A 17817-nucleotide genomic window follows, 5' to 3' on the forward strand; every position below is an offset into this window, starting at 1 on the left:
CTAGAAACCATTAAGTCTATCAGAGGAATACCACAGTGGACACCAACGTGTGTGTTTGTGAGTGTGTGTTTGAGACAGAGAGGGAGAAACAGAGACAGAAAAGAAGGTAATCTGAGACGCAATCTGTCCTTTTATATGTGGCCTGTTGGAGCCTTGATGAGTGTGAGACGAGGTAGTAAAATGTGCTACACTAATGAGATTCCATCACTGGATAAGGAGAGCCATGCATGCTTTTGTAGTAGGCACACAACTCAAGGAAGGCTTCAGTTGTGTGCAAGAGTTCATGTGAAGGTTCAAATCAAAAGTTAAAATTAAAATGTTTCAACAATATTGCCAATTTCATGTTGTGTCAAAGTTTATAATGTCGAAAATCCTGAAACTACGACCTGAAGACTATGAATGCTACCGTGAGGAAACCTTGTGGGGAAAAATCATTTGAATGCTTGTAAAATGTTACCACAATTTATAAAAATAAATATATACATGTTCATCACTTTTGTTTGTCTGAACAAAAAAAAAAAAAAAACCCAAAACACACATTTGTGACCACCACAATAATATTGTCCATTTTATGTCCTGTTATGTTATTGTACGTCAGTAGATGGCAGCATATAGCCTCTCAAAAACTACAATAAAAAAGTGAGTAATGTCCCTACAGAGTAGAATTGTGTTTGATGGCCACAGCTTGCTAAATGATCTTAAATAAAAAAGACAAGAACATAAAATAAAGGGAGGATTAAACACACACTCTCACTTAGTAGATATCTTGATCACAATAAAAACATATTAAAGGGTAAGTCCATATCGAGATAGTTTATGTATTTGTTATCATCATTCAGAAGAAAGACCAGCTCTTTGTAGAGATGCCATTAAAAAAAAAACAACCAGGTAAAGAGAGAAACAAAACAAAATAAGAACTTTCAGCTGCCGACGGTGTGAAATGTGAGGAGATATTAAACGCAGTTCTACATGCAGAGCGGATGAGCTGCTGACACTCACATGAACCAACAGGTGCACCATGATGGAGCCGCAAACTAAACTTCAATAGGCAGAGAGTCAGAACCAGTTATTGTTCGATTGCATTACCTTCAGAGCAGTTAACACACATAACGTAACATGGACAGGTACAGTGTGTGCAGTGTAGCTGGCATCACTGACTCGGTGATCAAACTCAATTTCAGTTATTTTGCCTTATGAGGTTTTATAAATGTAGATGTAGCGAAATATGGAAAAACTTGTAGAAGTACGATGACGATAAAACACATTTTTGAACACCTTACATTATAACATTTTGAAAAAAAGAAAAATAGACCTAGGTCAACGTCATTCTGATCAATTCAAAATGATAATTATTTGTGTGATTTTCTTTAAATTTTGTGGTTTCTTTTTTTTTTTAAAAAAAGACCAAGAATAAACATTTGTAACAGACTTTATTGCAATGCAAGTGACTGCAACATCATAACAAAGTCTTGCCAGTAAAATCATTACTAGCAGTCAACACTTCTCTCTCACACTCTCTCTGTTTATTCCAGAGCTTTTGTTCTGGATTGCATTACAGTATTTACAATTTTCTTGGGTGAATTAATATGTTTTTTTTTATTACAACTGACTATGTTTTCAATGTGCAGTAGATTGGGTTGGTGGGTTTTGTTGTTTTGTAGTGATCATTTCCCACATTTCTAATGAATATCTTAAATTTTTCCTTCTGTGAGAGAATACACTGTCCTTTGTTCAGCTTCCTCTCCTGTTGATGACTGCAGCGTGTCTTACTATATGTTACAACAAAGCTGCAGTTCGTTGTATTAAGGGAGCTGTTTAGTAATTCAAATGAGTGCTTTAATAAATGCAAATGCACTGAAGAAGTCAGCAAATGATGGACATACTGCGGGAGAAGTAATTGTTTAGGATTAATTGCTGTTATAATTATTTCATAATTAAAATGTAGCAGTTAATCGTCACAATCATAGAATTCACTCTTTCTGGATGCTTGTTTTTTAAATGTAGCACATTTCAAATGAACTTTCAAGCAGGTTTATTAAGAATATAACAACAATTTAGAGCTTTCAATTAACTTCTATTGCATATTTATGAGAATAAAGGAAAGCAAATAGTTTCTATGTGATCAGGGCTGCAACTGATGATTATTTTCATTGTTTATTAAACTGTTGATTACTTTCTCGATTAATCAATTGTATGGTCTATATAATGTCAGGAAAGTGCGAAAAATGTCGATCACTGTTTCCCACAATCCAAGATGACGTCCTCAAATGTCAAATGTTTTCTCCACAATCCCAAAATGTTCAGTTCAAAACAGAACATATTCACATTTAAGAAGCTGATATTCCTTTTTTTTTTTTGGTTTTGTTTGTTTGTTTCCAAGAGATTACTCAATTATCAAAATAGTTGGCGATTAATTTAGCAGTTGACAACTAATCAATTAATCATTGCAGCTCTAATGTGCGTTTCACAATCATAAACCCACGCTGTCCCACCATTTCTCCCTGCAACTCTTTTTCCCAGAACCTTGACTTCTTTAATCCTTCTCCATGTGTTACCAATATCATCTCCATCTCCTCTGCTTCTCCTGTCGACCATCTCCCTTCAACCCCCTCACCTTCCTCTTGGCTCCCTCCGACTTCCCAGCTGGCCTCTTGTGAAACATCCCAGTGGGTAAGTTCAGAAGCATGGATCCCAGGGCTCGTGGTCCGCTCGATGTTTCGCCAGAAGGGCGTTGCAACCTGCCAGTAGTTGGGTCCAGGGAACATCTGCAACCTCAGTAGCCAGGGTTTTGCACTGCTCGGAGGGTTGGTACGACCTCTGCTACCCTCTCTGAGGGGTTCGACATGCGTCATTCAGGGAAAAGGCCGAGTGAGACAGGTGAGAAAAGTTAAGGAACGTGCCAGATAGAAGAGAAGAAGAGAGCGAGATAAAAGATCAGATAGATAGATAGATAGATAGATAGATAGATAGATAGATAGATAGATAGATAGATAGATAGATAGATAGATAGATAGATAGATAGATAGATAGATAGATAGATAGATGTGGATTTGTGAGGAGACTTTTCCCACGAGGATAAAGATGGATCGACCACCAGCAGGATCACGCTGCGGAACTAACCGAGAATGTCAATCCCACCATAGAGACTATCAACACAATTTACTGGCTGAGAGAGAGAGAGAGAGAAAAAAATAGAGAAGGTGTTAAACTGATGGACTTTCCTTTTAATCTATGATATGGTAGCCATCTTCTTAATAGGAATAGACGGTGAAGACAAGCGTTTTCCCTAAACATCAAGTTTGTCTAACATTCTGCCTGTGTTTGTGTTTGTTTTTTCCTTGTGAAAGTGGCGGCCAGCTCGCCTGTAATCCCTCCATCACACATTCCCTAACACTCTCAGACAGTAACACACACACACACACACACACACACACGTACATATACACACACACACACACACACACAACCTCCACGACCCGGGCCGGCCAGAGGCTAACTCGTAAACAGATCGGGCCACACGACGGGGTGTTTATCCCTCGCGGCGAGACGGACCGCTGCACATGATGTTGTCCGAGCATGTATGTGTGAGTATCTAGTTTTACTCCCTCTGGGCTGTTTGTTGTTTAGAGTGAGGGACACTGACAACAGGCTCGGACTTCACTATATAAACTCAGTGTGAGGGCAGAAGATTATTTTAAGTGGTTCCCACACTCAGCGTCAGAAGATTAGACAAACGAGAGAAAGTAGAGCATCATCATCATTGAGACTCTTCCACCAAACTAGGTTCAAAAATTAAAACCCAACTGCTGAAAAAACAGCATCACAACCTCGTGAGGATAAACATCGGACATCGTTTACTACTATTCTGTGAAGGTTTTACGTGAATGCTGTGCTGCACCAACGAGTTGCCAGCCCAGAGGAGTTTCATTCATCGAGTTTTCCAGGTCAAGTGGGGATCAACATTGACCCTGAGGCTGATTAGAGCCACTATAACGATAAGGGTCAGAGAGGCTGAAAAGTATCACTCGGTAAAATATACGACATATTGTATCTATCACTGTTTAATGAGTATTGCACTGCGGTCGATCAATAAAAAAGACAAAGCCTGTCTTGGTGCACTGCCTTGTAATTCAGACTGATTGCCAGCAGAGTTGCACAAGCAGTGAAGTATGACTTTTCTCTTCCATTAGCAGTGATGGAGCAGAGTCTGCCAGGTCAGGGCTATTCATCTACATTATAATGTCATGATGAGATTACTTCAACTGCAAGGGAAAGCACAGGCTCCCAGATCAGCTCCCAGGGCAGCAAGACATCATACTATTGCATCCTTATGTGTCAGATGCAGCGTTGCATGAACATACAAGTGATGCTCTCCTGAAACTATTAAGCCCAGCGTTAACTGTTAAAACCGTTCGCTTGCTATTAGATGCCATGGGATTGATGTCTGTTTTCTAGGACAGAGAGGGAACATTAATGGCATCTCAACACTTGCTCAAGCTACCATGGACAATACATCTATCCTCTTTCTTCAGATTTTTTTCAGCGTCACAACCGTTTCCAGACGACATATTAGGTGTGTAGTTTTGATCAAAATAAAGGCCAAGTCGAAGATCAGTGTCGTCCAAGTGAGGAGGCCGGAACTAGGGCGGTACCAAGTTTACTTATACGCCTCTGGCCTGCATTTGTTTCCAGTTGCTGGTCACTGTTTCAGAGGTGCAATCATTCCCATCCACTTCAGTGCAGCTGGCATTGTTTTCACCTTGTCTGTCTTTGGAAAGAGTTTGTTGCAGCGACAGCATTACAACCGTGTTGGAGTCGTGAAACTTTGGAGGTGTGTAATTGAGAGGGTCGACTTTGAAGGTGGTAGTGGTCTCATGTAATTATCAGTTTGTAAAAGTCGTACCTGGAGTAATTACACATATATTTACATGTATGTTAATACTGTACAAGGGTCAACCAATTATTGGCCTAGCTGATTATGGAATCTGATGACTACTGTACTTGAGTAAATGTACATTCCATCACTGGTAATTATTTTGTTATCTCTACTGAGCAGTCATGACACATCACATATTTTCTACTGCTGTATGGCATGAAACAAAAGTAGGAAACAAATTAATCAAAATCACAAAACAACTCTTTGGAAACAGAAATAGGACACATTAAGGTTGATTTTATCTCTCCTTATTATAGTTTTTCACCACAAGAATTGGTTGTAAGAAGAAAAAAAAAAAGTCCCACTGATTTATACTAACTAAAAAAATTAAGTTTGCATCATAAATGTTTTAGATCCTGGGTGCAGCTGTAAAATTTGCACATTAAATTGTAGTCTGTGTTCATGTGTGTGCTCCGTCTGTCAAGTCAAACACAATCAGTGATAAACTTAATTCAAGAGACAAAGAGAACACAGTCCCTCGCCTGTCGTTCAGTAGTGTGATTTGAAACGATTAAATCTGCTGAGTGCCTCTGTATTGCCATTACTGACCACATTTAAAACATAGCATGCTAATATGTGTTTGCCCATCAGCAATAAGGGGAATCTGGCATTAAGTAAGGGTAAATTTGTTTTATCCTGAGCATAAACAGAGTTAACTCCATTATGTTGTTTCTCTGGGGGCCAGTTACACAGTCGGACCTGCGCAGCCTGAGTAGGAACCCACTGAGGGGAGGAGATGGCTATCAGGAGCCACAGGGCAGGTGGGGGGACCGTTTTTATCGATGCACGCGCTGTAATGGGGTCTTCCTGTGAGGGGGCCGGAGGAGTTTCTGTTGACAGAGCTTTCATGTGTGTGTGTGATCAGAGAAAAAGTCACTGTGGGCCATTAGGCCTCCGCACGCATGCATACTAGCACACATCTGGATATGCTTCTCCTCGAACAGTCATACCTACATACAGTCTGGCCGTCCATGTGACCTTTTAATACCATCTCAGCAGTGTTAGATAAAGCCAGTTAGCCCTTTCAGCTGGCGTTTATCACCACCAGAGAGTTCACACACACACACACACACACACACACACACACACACACACACACACACACACACACACACACAAACACACACACACAGACACACACACGCACACACACACACACACGTCATGTCACACCACTTGCACGCCATTACATCCACAATGTCCTGTAGGTGATGAATTTATGTGCCTGTCAGAAAATGATTGCTAAATATCAACCAAGTAATTCCTTCACAGCTGATCTACTCTCTGAATAAACAGCAGAAGCAGTATCTATCTTGACTTTGGCTGGGTTTGATATTAACGTTTGGTTGACACATCCATAAAGATTTTACAGCTGTGTTTAGGAGCGACCCTGTCTGTTAGGCCCGGAGGCTTAACCTACGTATCAGCTGCCCCGAGTTAACTCTGCACAGGTGAGCCACACCCAACCCAACTTCAGAAGGTGAGCCATGAGGGCGAGACTGGCTTAGTTGACCAGTGAAACAAATGTCAGGAGTCGGCTATGATACACATGGGAGTCAGGTTTGGATCAGGGGTCCGCGGAGGGGGCGTGGGGCTCTAATTCAGACCAGTCTCCAGTCAAAGTAACAGTTAGCAGCTACGCAGTCTGTTAGCTGTCATGTGTGTCTGTCAGTTACACTTGGCGGTTTCATGCAGGGTTTTTCGACAAGCTGTCTGTGGTGGGACAAGCCACGTCAATCCGTCAAGGGCTGTGTTTGGGTTGTGGTAAGTCACCCGCAAGCCAATGGCTCGAGGAAATACCAACCGGAATGACTGACAGGACTCTGGCTATTTTTATACAACTTGGATACTGTTATCCACCAAGATCTGGAGGAAAGAGTACTGCCAGGGTAGAGATCCAGCCTTAAGTTGTCAGTGTGTATTATTGCTGTTGACGCAGTGCCCTACTGTGGCGGCTGATGGTCGACGTCAGGCCTATATACTATGTGCATTATCTGGCTCCACAGTCGATGCTTGCTAATTTTCTTTTTCAGCGACTTTTATCAACAGTCCTTGTTGGACTGCTTGTTGTCCAAATTAATTGCTGGATTGGACTACAGACATTAGCATTTGTCTCCATTTTGCTACAGTTCAACATGTTTTGAATAAAAAAAAAATGACCTCACACACAGCAGGGTGGAAGAAACATTTAGATGTAGTGGTGAGCTCAGTGCAACTTAATGACAAGACTAACTGTTGCTGCAAATTGTTTAAACTTTATTTCTTTGTGATGTATCTTTCTTTAGGCAAATGTTCTCTTCTTTATGTTGTGACAATGCTGTGCTTATGGTCTGGTTAGGGTTAGGAAGAGATCATGTTTTGGTCGTCCCAACACACAGCTGAAAATTGTCCAAGTGATTTCCTTTACAACTATCGATTGGTTTCATGACTACAAATGTTGAAAGGTGTTTGTCTTTCAAGCTGATCAGTTATTTGCAGAAACAATAGCGGCATTTTATCCTAGGGACTCAGTTGGCTGAGAAATGGTGCCACCCAATCGCACCTGTATGCTTGACCAAATGCATAAAGGACGCTGCAGACCGTTTTCTGAATGGGCATTCCTAAAGCAACTTACACAATATCTTTATCATGACTTTCACTGGGGAATTTTTGTTCTGAAGAATAAAATCATGACGGAAATCCTTCGTAAACACTGAATCAGAAGTATCAATAAATTCCCTGAGAGTACCAGTTCAGTGAGCATATACAAAGTTGTCCGACCACTCCTGTAACCTGGAGAGAGATATAGGGCACTGTGAGGAGAGGGCAAGGATGAAAAGGGCAGCCCACCCATTGTAGTCCAACATGCGGAGGGCAGATGTACAGGCGTGCTCAGAGATCTGCTTTCAGAGTACAAAAGGTTGATCTAAATAAGACCCAGCTGATTTCGGCTCAGACCCAACCCTCTCGCTCTCCAATCCTCCATCTCTCACTCTTCTTTGCAGGCCTCTTTTACTAATCCTCTCGCACCGTTTGACCTATGACTCGGTGCCCATACTTTTTCACATCCCCACCACCCCCCTCTTTTGTTCTGCTCAGAGCGGGTGTATGTGTGGCAGATCTCAGGGGAGCAGGTAAAGTATAAATCCATAGTAGTTTTGACATCTCATAGTCTCTGGTTCCCATTTGGTGTGATGCCATGCAATCAGTCACTCCTCGACTCTCCTTCCCTTTTTGCAGTTTTCATTGTTCTCATTCTGGAGACGTTTATAAAGCTTGTGTTATAAACATCCCTGGTCGAAAAAACAAATTAATATCACGTGTTTCACAAGCACCCGTGTCCAAATCAGTGAGGTCTACTTTGATTATCTCCCTCTTGTATTTATTCTGCCTTGTGAGGAGCAGTGTTAAATTGACATACAGTTTTAATGATTACATGAGAAGACTCAGTGAGTATTGTTGCTGACAGCTCTCAGCAGCAGCACTGGGGGAGGTAGACGAGTTCCTGCTCTGTTCTTTCATCTCCAATCATATCAGCTTGATCAGTGAAACTGTTTAATGTGGACATGTGTTTCCCCTGCTAACAGTCTGCTACAGGGCACAAACGCATACTGAATGAGCGAGACAGCGTCTGTTTCGAATCCCACAGAGAGCGGGCCGATAAGGCAGTCTGCAGGATTTACAAGACCTTTAACTTGTCGCTCATGCAACACCATGTCGCAGTCTGTCTCCTGTGGATGCTCAATCTGACCAGAAGATCAAAACATGGGAAGCAAAACTTTTTATATGCTAGAAACTGACACCAAGCATTCAACATTTAACATCTCACCTGTACACTTTTGTATATATGATGAGCAATTATCAATTAAATACTTAGACAGTCTTTCATTCTGAGAGTTTGTCAATACCACTCTAATATGTGAACATCAAATATCAAGTTGTAGTCAGGACACAGTTAGCATAAAGCGTTAAAAAAGGGGGAAACACTTAAGCTGACTCAATAAAAGCCACCTACAAGCTCAATAATCAACAACTTAAATCTAGAGATGGGAATTGAAACCCAGTATAAAATGGGCCCCAGGGCTAAATTATAAGACCTGTGTATTAATAAGCTCCATCATTACAGGTTTCCTTTATTAGTACTTGTTAATGTTTCATACATCAGCTAAGTTATGTCTGGGTCAAGGGTGCTGAAGAAAAAGATGAATTACTGTCAGGTGCAACATAAGGGCGTTTAGGTGGATGAACGAGTGAGTCTCAGGATGAAGGTGGGGGTTATGTGAAGAGGGCAGGATGCTATGTTGCAGGAGAATGGAGAGACAGAAGACCACCAAAGAGGACCTTGGAGTTGTATTAGAAGCACATGGTGAGACGTCCAGGCATTGAAACATTTGTGTGTAAGGATCAGTCTGTGTGTGTGTGCGTGTGTGTGTGTGTGTGTGTGGGGGGGGAGAGACTCAGGAGACTCTGAGGGAAGGTCAGGGTGGGCTTAGATATATGCAGCAGAAATTAGTACCCAACAGTCCTACAACATAAAGCTGGAAGTGGAATGTAACTAATTTATTTAAATATGTAATTTTTCACATAACAATTGTCTTGATGATTTGAAACAAACTAAATCTACACTGACAAAAACTAAAACATGATCTTATCCATTAGCATTTGTGCCTGAGTCACATCTTTTTCATCAGAAATGGACATTCTTTGACAGTTCACCACCAGCAAAACCAATTTCCTGCAGGATAATTTGCAGTGTTTCTCATACATACAGCTTACTTGGGTGGGTTACCCAAGTGTATTTGGCAAACTGTCCGAGGAAATGGTGCCATCCATGATTGTTTAAATAGGTAAAAATCTACCCTCGCTCTTCCCCCCCGTCTAGTCAAATTGCTTAGCAAAGAGAGAGTAGCTCCTTCGTATTACACACGGATTGTGATGCAGCCTTTGTAATGTAGGCCCAATTTTGCAATATTTTCATACATACTTGTTGTTTGATGCATTGAGATCGACAACGTGACACGCTTCCTCCAAACGCGGCTCACCTGCTGTTATAACAACGGCATTGTGGGTGAAAAAATCCTAAAATGGAAGTGTGTGTTGTCTTTTTGTTCTAACTGCTGAGGAAAAAAAAGATAACGTTGCCGTTGCTGTTGAGAAAAAACAGAAAGGAGACAGTAACAGAAAGACAAGGCAAGCAAGTGTGATGCATTAAGATGGAAAATTAAAGCAAGTATGTAGGAAGAATGTGGGCAAACTCGAGGAACTACTCTAAAGAAAGTAGATTTTTGAGCCTCATTCTCACGTCATCAAGTACAGCAGTCAGGTTGATAAACGGGAGGGAAGATAAATCCACTTAATCCCAACTGTTGAAAAGTTAGAAAGTGATCTTTAATTGTGAACCACTGGATTTAACCACCTCGAAGCATTTATAATAGCCACTCAATAACATTGGAAAAAACAAGAAAGCAACATCTTAACTCGGTGACTCTTGAAATTCGGAAACCATGAACAGAAACAAACTGTATATTTTTTTACGTTGTTGTTGTATTGCTGCCCTTTTTTTCTTTGGTGACCATTGCCTAAACCACACACTGCATCAAGCTGAACGAACCAGCCCTAAGGCTCTCTGATCCTCACACTCTGAAACCTGGCAGCAACAAACCAGCTGCTTCCAGGCCCTTAAAGCAGTCCAGAGGCTGATCTAAGCCTCGGTGTATCTCGATGTGAGTCAGATCTCCAGCCCGTCCATCACAGTCAGAGATACTGGAGTTTACTGAGAGCTGACATAAGGGCAACATTTCACTCTGACAGTTCAGGACAAGTGCCAGCCTGCTGCCAAAGGTGTGCCAGCTTTTACTGGACAACACAACTGTTGTTCAAATATGGCGTGAAATCTGGTGTTCTTCACCAAGAAAAATGTTTTCATTCTTTTGCAGCTTCTTGACATCAGCTTGGATATCACAAAGGCTTATATGGAGGGCTAGCTCCTAAGCTAGTAACACTATTTCATGCTGGGTAGAGGGTGCAACAAAGACTTTAAATGGCAGAGCTCAAACATCCATGACAGCGCGCACACTGGTGATTTACTCAAATGCTGCTCTGACGCAACTCTGACGCTACATGCTAATATCAATAATACAAAAGTTATTGAAGTGCTGTCCATCCCACCCAAGCTAAAATAAGGGTAGCTGTTTCGTCCAGGATTTACCATGGCAGGAAATTGAAAGCCAGAGACGGACTCACAGGGCTGCAGAGTCTTTCAGACATGCCGCAGGGCTTGGAGGAACAGAGGATGAGCTGGCTTTGACCTCATTGACATTAAGAAACAAGAACACTGTCAGAGATAGCACATTTTGTCTGACTGTGAGAAAAGATGCAGTGGACTTAAAAATGGATTACTTCCCTACGCAAATTACTCACACAGAACACATTCAAGTGTGTGTCAGCGATCTCACCGACGACGATGATGACTGTTCGATAAATGAGTCAGGATTCTAGTAAAGCATCGTGCAGCCATGTGTCACCGAAAGTCCGCTGATTTGTTTGGACGTCACTTGCATGTCTGCGAGTGTCTGTTTATATCTGACATCCTGTTGGTAAACTCATCGTAGCAAAACCTCGTTTTTGTACAGTAGCATCACTTCAGCGTGTGTCATGGGTTCAATGCACAATGCCGGGTGTCTAAGTCACTATGGCAAATACTCAGGTTTTGCTACACAGTCCATGAGAGGTTAACTTTTCCATTTTCAGAGAGATGTGCGCCAATTTAGGCTGCAACTTCCAATAATTTTCTCAAAAATAAATTCAATCAAATATTGATCAGTTTCCCAGAAGGCAAGGTTACAAATCCAAGTTGCTTGTTTTAGTTGATCAAAACCCAAACGTACTCATGAATTTAGATTGTTAAATAAAACTAAATACACTAGAATAATGTAAGAATAATGGGTTATTTCTATTGCAACTAGAATGGCACCCAGTAGAGCATAGCATACCTCCGCCACGACACAACATTCCCCTTTGATTCCACCAAGCCTAATCCAATATCAAACTTGAGAGCCCTTTATCATTCTGAAACTGAAACCACCCTTAACTGCACAACCATAATGATCTAGCATCTGCGTGCGCCCTCATAGATACCAGCCAACTAACGCTTCTTTTTTTGCATTCTTCCCTGTTGAAACAAGTTCCTATCTCGCAATGCTAAAGAAAGTGAGAACAAAATTTCAAAGTGTTCTTATTTCATTAAAACATTCTAGGTTCTACTAAGGTCACAAAGAGGCATCCAAAAATATGTAAAATAAAATAAATTCTAATATGTTACAATAAATAATACATTAAGTTAGATCTATGAGTCAGACTAATTTAATATCTCTTTCTATTACTGACACCCCCCACTCTCACTCAGACATATTAGCAGAGGCCCGACAGACAGGTATCCATAGAGTTTTAAGGCTTTAATATTTTGAATGGAGGTAGTATGTGAGTTATTGTTACTGTTTGTTCCAGGAGGACTAGTCCCTGTCTGAGCCCCTTGATGTCTGCTGAGTTCACTCGGTTTGGTACTGGAGAGACTGGGACCGGTGGGGGTGACCACCATGCTGGAGTCCTACCTCCCAGTGTGTGTGTGTGTGAGTGTGTGTGTGTGTGTGTGTGTGTGTGAGAGAGAGTCTGTAGTACAGAATGCCTGGGACTAAACCGCATTTGATTTTTATACGCTTGTGGCTAACAGGAGCCAGATGTAGCTGCCTCCAGGGAGCTTACCATCGAAACAGCCATTTATTTCCCCTTTTCACTCCCTTTAATGAGATGTGTGCATGCATGCTTACATACATACTTGTGCATCGTTCAAATAAAAGCAGCCAGTGAGCCACAACAGCTTTTTTTTTTTTTGCAAAATTTCTTTATCAGTTATAAGGATTGGATGACTTTCAGTCTTGGTTAGCGGTGGTAAAAACAGGATGTGTCCTGTTCTGATGACATGAGGCCATGAGAGCGAGGAGATCCATGATTTCATCACATCATCACAAGATAGATGAGAAACAATAGATCAGAGTGTCAGAACTCTGAGGACTCACAGTTCTCTGGACGCTCAACCTGGCCCGGAGACACATCGAGAAGAAGAAGAGGCAGGCCTCACACACACACACACAGAAGGTCAAAATCCTTCCAAAAAATAATCCTGGCATCACAACTGTAGTGAATTTGTCAGCCCATAACGGTAAATCGGATACTGAGTTACGTATTGAAGTAGTCAGGCTGTTCTCCTCTGCACATATAGATAATGTACATGAGCACTAAAAAAGAGAGCAGAAAGCAAAAGAGAAGCGATCGGGGAAAGAAGGGAGAGTGTTAATTGAAAGCGAATGTGTCTGTGCTGGCTGCTGGTCAGAGATGGGCCGGGGTCCCAGTTGGCTTCCACTTCAAAGGCCCTACCCGCCTGTCTCAAGCGCACCTGCAGCCGGTTAAACCCTGCTCTCATCACTCAGGGCGTGGAAGGACCTCTACTACAACTCCGAGCCCTCACCACAAAGCTTTTTGCCAAAGGGCCGTAATGGCCTGCGTTCAAGAATTCAACCTAAAACACCAGGTAGCCCAAACAACCGTCACTGGAGAACTGAGCGTCAATCACACCGTATGAGTGCTCACAGAACATCCAGAGCAGGGTTCCTGCTGGAGCCTCAGCCAACACGTTCAATGCCACCCCCGTCACAGGTCACACAGGCATCATATAACCGCCACAGTCACCTGGGAATACATACAACTTATGCACAGAGAGCGCCATTAGGAATTATACTTGTGTTATGTTTAATTACTAATTTGTTAAAGTATAAAAAAATTAAACTTCATATATGTGCACTCACATGAGAAATGTACACAAGTCAATGCTGTTATCCAGACATTTCCATATAATTATAAAATGACAACCATAATGTGTGCGTTGCTTCTCTCCCAACAGGAAATGATAAACATGTAACTCACTTAATAATGTTTCCCCAATAGACTGCATCCAGTCAGCTAGTTCGGTCAAGATGATAAGAAGACTGTAATTTAAATTTGTAGTAGTTTGGATTTTTCTTATTGAAAAGAAGTTCAGTATGGCTCAGGAGAATAGGTCCGATGTGACTTTAAAACACTACACCAAGAATGTTATTTTGGCGATTAACAATCTTATATGCATTTTTCAATTCTGATAACAGAGGTCCATTTCAATGTCATCTCTGACTGATCTGACAGACTAAAGTACTCTTAACTTTTCTCAAGGCACTTGCGTTAAAACCCTGAAGAGCAGGGAAATATGAAATTAGACACAATAGACAGAAACCAAAAGAGACTTAGGACTTAATCCGGAAGACAGTTTCAGCTACAGTATGTGTTGTAATCAGAGCACCAACATGTAGAATAGTTAGATAGCCAATGAGATATCTCTTTGTTTTTAACCATTCAAAACATTTTTTGTTTTCTCTGTTGTTACCTTTGGATAAACCTGCAATAATTTTACACAAAGGTGCAGCAGAACAAGCTGTAAACACAACAGTGACATATCATTGTTTTCCAGTCCAGTAATCACTTTCCCTTTTGTTCGATATTTGGTCTTTATGGACTCCTGATGGATATATCTCACTCTGCTACTATAAAAACTACACCATGTTCACCAGCTGGGCATCAGCTTTGTCTGTCCGCGCTTGGTGCTGGGCAGATGTTCATGGAGTTTATCACAGCTTTTTTCGCTTAGATAGATGCCTGTTGTTCTTGAAAACAGCCAGGATATGAGACAGATGAGGGCTGCCTGAAAGAATGGTATAACAAATATCCAGCATGGCAAAAGTCAGGTACCACAAAGATGTGGCCGGACGAAGACCCAGTGTACCGAACATGCAGTAGGCTTGTCACACATGCTTTCCAACAGTCATTATGACATAATGTGATTTTGAGAATCGTGGCAATCGACCTATTCAGCTGTTTAGGTACGAGGGAGTGTTGAAACAGAAATGTATTGCACCTTGTTTTGTCATTCGATTATTTTGAATGGGGCAAAAATTAGGAGGAGTAACAAAGAATTTGTTAGTTGAGCTGTCAATGTTGCTGTGAGTCAACAGCTTTTGATGTTATGTTGTATGTTATTTTAAGAGTATTTTGCTGACGGATGAACAGCAGCATCACCCTGACAAAAATAACTCAGTTATTGCTTTCATTTGCACCTAAATGCCATTGCGCACACATAAAGTCCTCACTGCAAGCCTCAATTCTAAAATAAATAGTTAACCTTGTGGGGATCCCCTTTTAGTACGCAATGGCAGATGTGTGTTTACTGGTGCAGCCTCAAACATGAGAAACATAACTTGTGTGGACTAACCACAGAGATTTTACAACACCTTTTCACTCCACTGCTGAATAAATCATTGAGAAACACAAACCCTTTAAATCAGGGGAAGTTGTTCTACAAATGATTTTAGTTCTGACTTACAGGGTGAGTCACTCCTTGTGTCCTTTGTCTGTGTGAAATGTGAAAAGAAAGTTCAGTTCACTGATACACTGCTACCTCAGCCAGCCACCATGTGACCAGCTGCCCATGACCTGCACTGTACGTCACGCAGACAGTTCCCTACTAAAACAGGAAACTACTCAGCACAAACTCAGTTCCACCAAGAGGGAGCAAGGAGACGCTGTGCTGTAAAAATCACCAGCATCCATAAAGGTAAATTTTAATTTGGAGTCTTTTCAAACATTCCATTCGTTCAAATCTCAATGTTGTAAGTGGAAAAGCTAATCAAAGTAGTCGGATTAAAGTTTATCCCAGTTCATCCCATCTAATTTAGATGATGTGTGCCTGATTATTTCTGTCTGTGTGACTCTTTCTATGACTGTCACAGTCTATGTATTGCCAGTGAAGCGTGCCTGTTTTCTTCCTAAGAGGTGTCTGAGATATGTTAAACGTCAAAGAGGCCGTGCTGCCCCGCGTATCCCTTTGATCTCATCTGTATCACCTGCTCTGCTGAGTGTGTGTCTGTGTGTGTGTGTGTTCACTTGTGTGCATGGCCCAAATTTGTACAGCATGACGGCATCCTCCGGCGACCTAGTAAACCTGCTATTATAGAGTTATCACCATCGCATCTACAGACTCTAAGTGTGTTCACAGGAGCTATAAAATCTATTAATGACAGGCTATCCTGGGGATAAAAGAAACAAAGGGCATGCAGAGCTTAGCCCTGTGCAGGCCAACTATGATGTAACATAAGGGTACGTACTGTAGTTATGGATGTGTGTATGTATGTGTGTGAGCATTTTTTGCACCTGTGCGAGCACAGACCTCCTCTTCATGTACGTGCTGTGCGTTGCACCGTTTGCATCTGCGGAAAGTGGTTGACAACAGGCCCGGACACCTTCTCTGATAACTGGCCAGACCTTTCAGAAGCTTCTGGAGTTCCAGCGTCGCTTTGTTTGTTCAAGGCACTTCATCTCTGTCGGCAGATCTAAATTTACAGGACAATAAATTATCTCAGATCTCGGTGTCTGGCTTGCATGTGTGCACACAACGAACACACACACACACAATGTGGCCTGTCGGTCCCTGGAGGACAGTGTATTTTTAGGGTCTGTGTTGTATTCTGACCTTTCATTAGCTTTACAGATAATGCTACTGGATTTTCAGCTGATTATTATCTAAACAGACACTCAGGCCTGGTCCTTTTATCCTCACGACTACTTAACATGCTGAAATTATGACTATCAAATCCATCTACAATAAGTCACCCTGCAATAATTCAGAGCAACTAGATGTAACTTCCTGGAGATGGATTGTTGATTGACCCAAGCTGCCAACCCGAAGTGTCAGAATTTGATGATCAGGGGATGACACACAACAATCAACTATCTTGCACTAGAAACTTACATTTTTATGGTGATACGATTAGACATTTGTCCAAACAAATATGCTTAAACAAACTCTGTTTACATCTCCTCTCAAGTGGACTCTTGTGTAATGACAGTTGGATCCGAGAAGCAAAGATCGAAGTCACGTCATGTTGTAAAGCGATCAACTTTACCGCTGAATGTGCACATGTATGAGATTGTCTAGTGCAGAGCCTTGCTGGATGACAAGGTGCATCGTGGCAAAAGTTGATTCCACATCGACTTTTCCCCTACGTTATTTTTTATAGCCATACTACTCCATTCAATTGAATGACGTGAGGACACAAAGAATCCAGCGAGGACGCATGTGGTCATACAGAACAACTCAGCTCCTTCTGCGGAATGGCATACTGTAAATTAGCTGGTGTTTGGTTTTGGCTTGTTCCTTTTCTACATGTTGGCAAAACTTCCCTATGTTACAGATACACAGTGGCCAAAAAAGTATTTATGAAACAAAACATTGATACATTTCATTTTTTTTATCAGCCCTGCCTTCTTCTGATTTTCACAATCCAGGTGTGTCATGCTGATCACAATCAATTGGTTCAAGTTGAGGTCGAGTCTTGATTAATCAAATTAAAATTGGTCTGTCATTTTGTCGTGCTGTATCCATCACCCACTGCGCAGCTGGATTTCCTGCTCTCCATAGCAAATGACTACGAGCCATTGACTTGACATCTGCAACGGATCCAGTGTGTCTGCACTATGAGAGCGCTCAAGTCAGGCTGCGGCTGGCCATAAAACAATCAAGCGACACATTTTTGAGCCTGTATTGAAATGGCGAAACAAACTATGTTATCCTTTTGATCAGAAAACACAAATATGGATTGTTTTATAAGGCAGTGATACATAAGTTTGTAGTATCTCAAGTGGCTTAAGAAATTGCACAGAATATGAGGCCTTCCATGCTGACGAAATGAAGTTCGATTTCCATTTCTTGCTCCAGTTGATCTCCTTTTTGTCTTTGTCCTTCCACCTGTCCCTTGTTCATA

At 41.5% G+C, this 17817-nt stretch overlaps 1 long non-coding RNA gene across 5 annotated transcripts in view; it reads right to left on the reverse strand.

The window, feature by feature from the left end:
• The window catches only part of LOC119022102, a 54710-nt gene that overhangs the window by 5529 nt on the left and 31364 nt on the right, over window positions 1-17817 (reverse strand). The window contains exon 3 of one of the 5 annotated variants that reach the window (XR_005075825.1): window positions 16224-16386. The exons of 2 other annotated variants lie outside the window; for them this stretch is intronic. This is a non-coding gene — a long non-coding RNA (uncharacterized LOC119022102). Of the gene's footprint in view, window positions 1-2614; window positions 2830-16207; window positions 16387-17817 lie in introns of all 5 variants that reach the window. 2 more of the 5 variants (XR_005075824.1, XR_005075829.1) reach the window with 2 other exon arrangements.

This window comes from Acanthopagrus latus, chromosome 7 (assembly GCF_904848185.1).
Source record: "Acanthopagrus latus isolate v.2019 chromosome 7, fAcaLat1.1, whole genome shotgun sequence".
NCBI lineage: Eukaryota > Metazoa > Chordata > Actinopteri > Spariformes > Sparidae > Acanthopagrus > Acanthopagrus latus.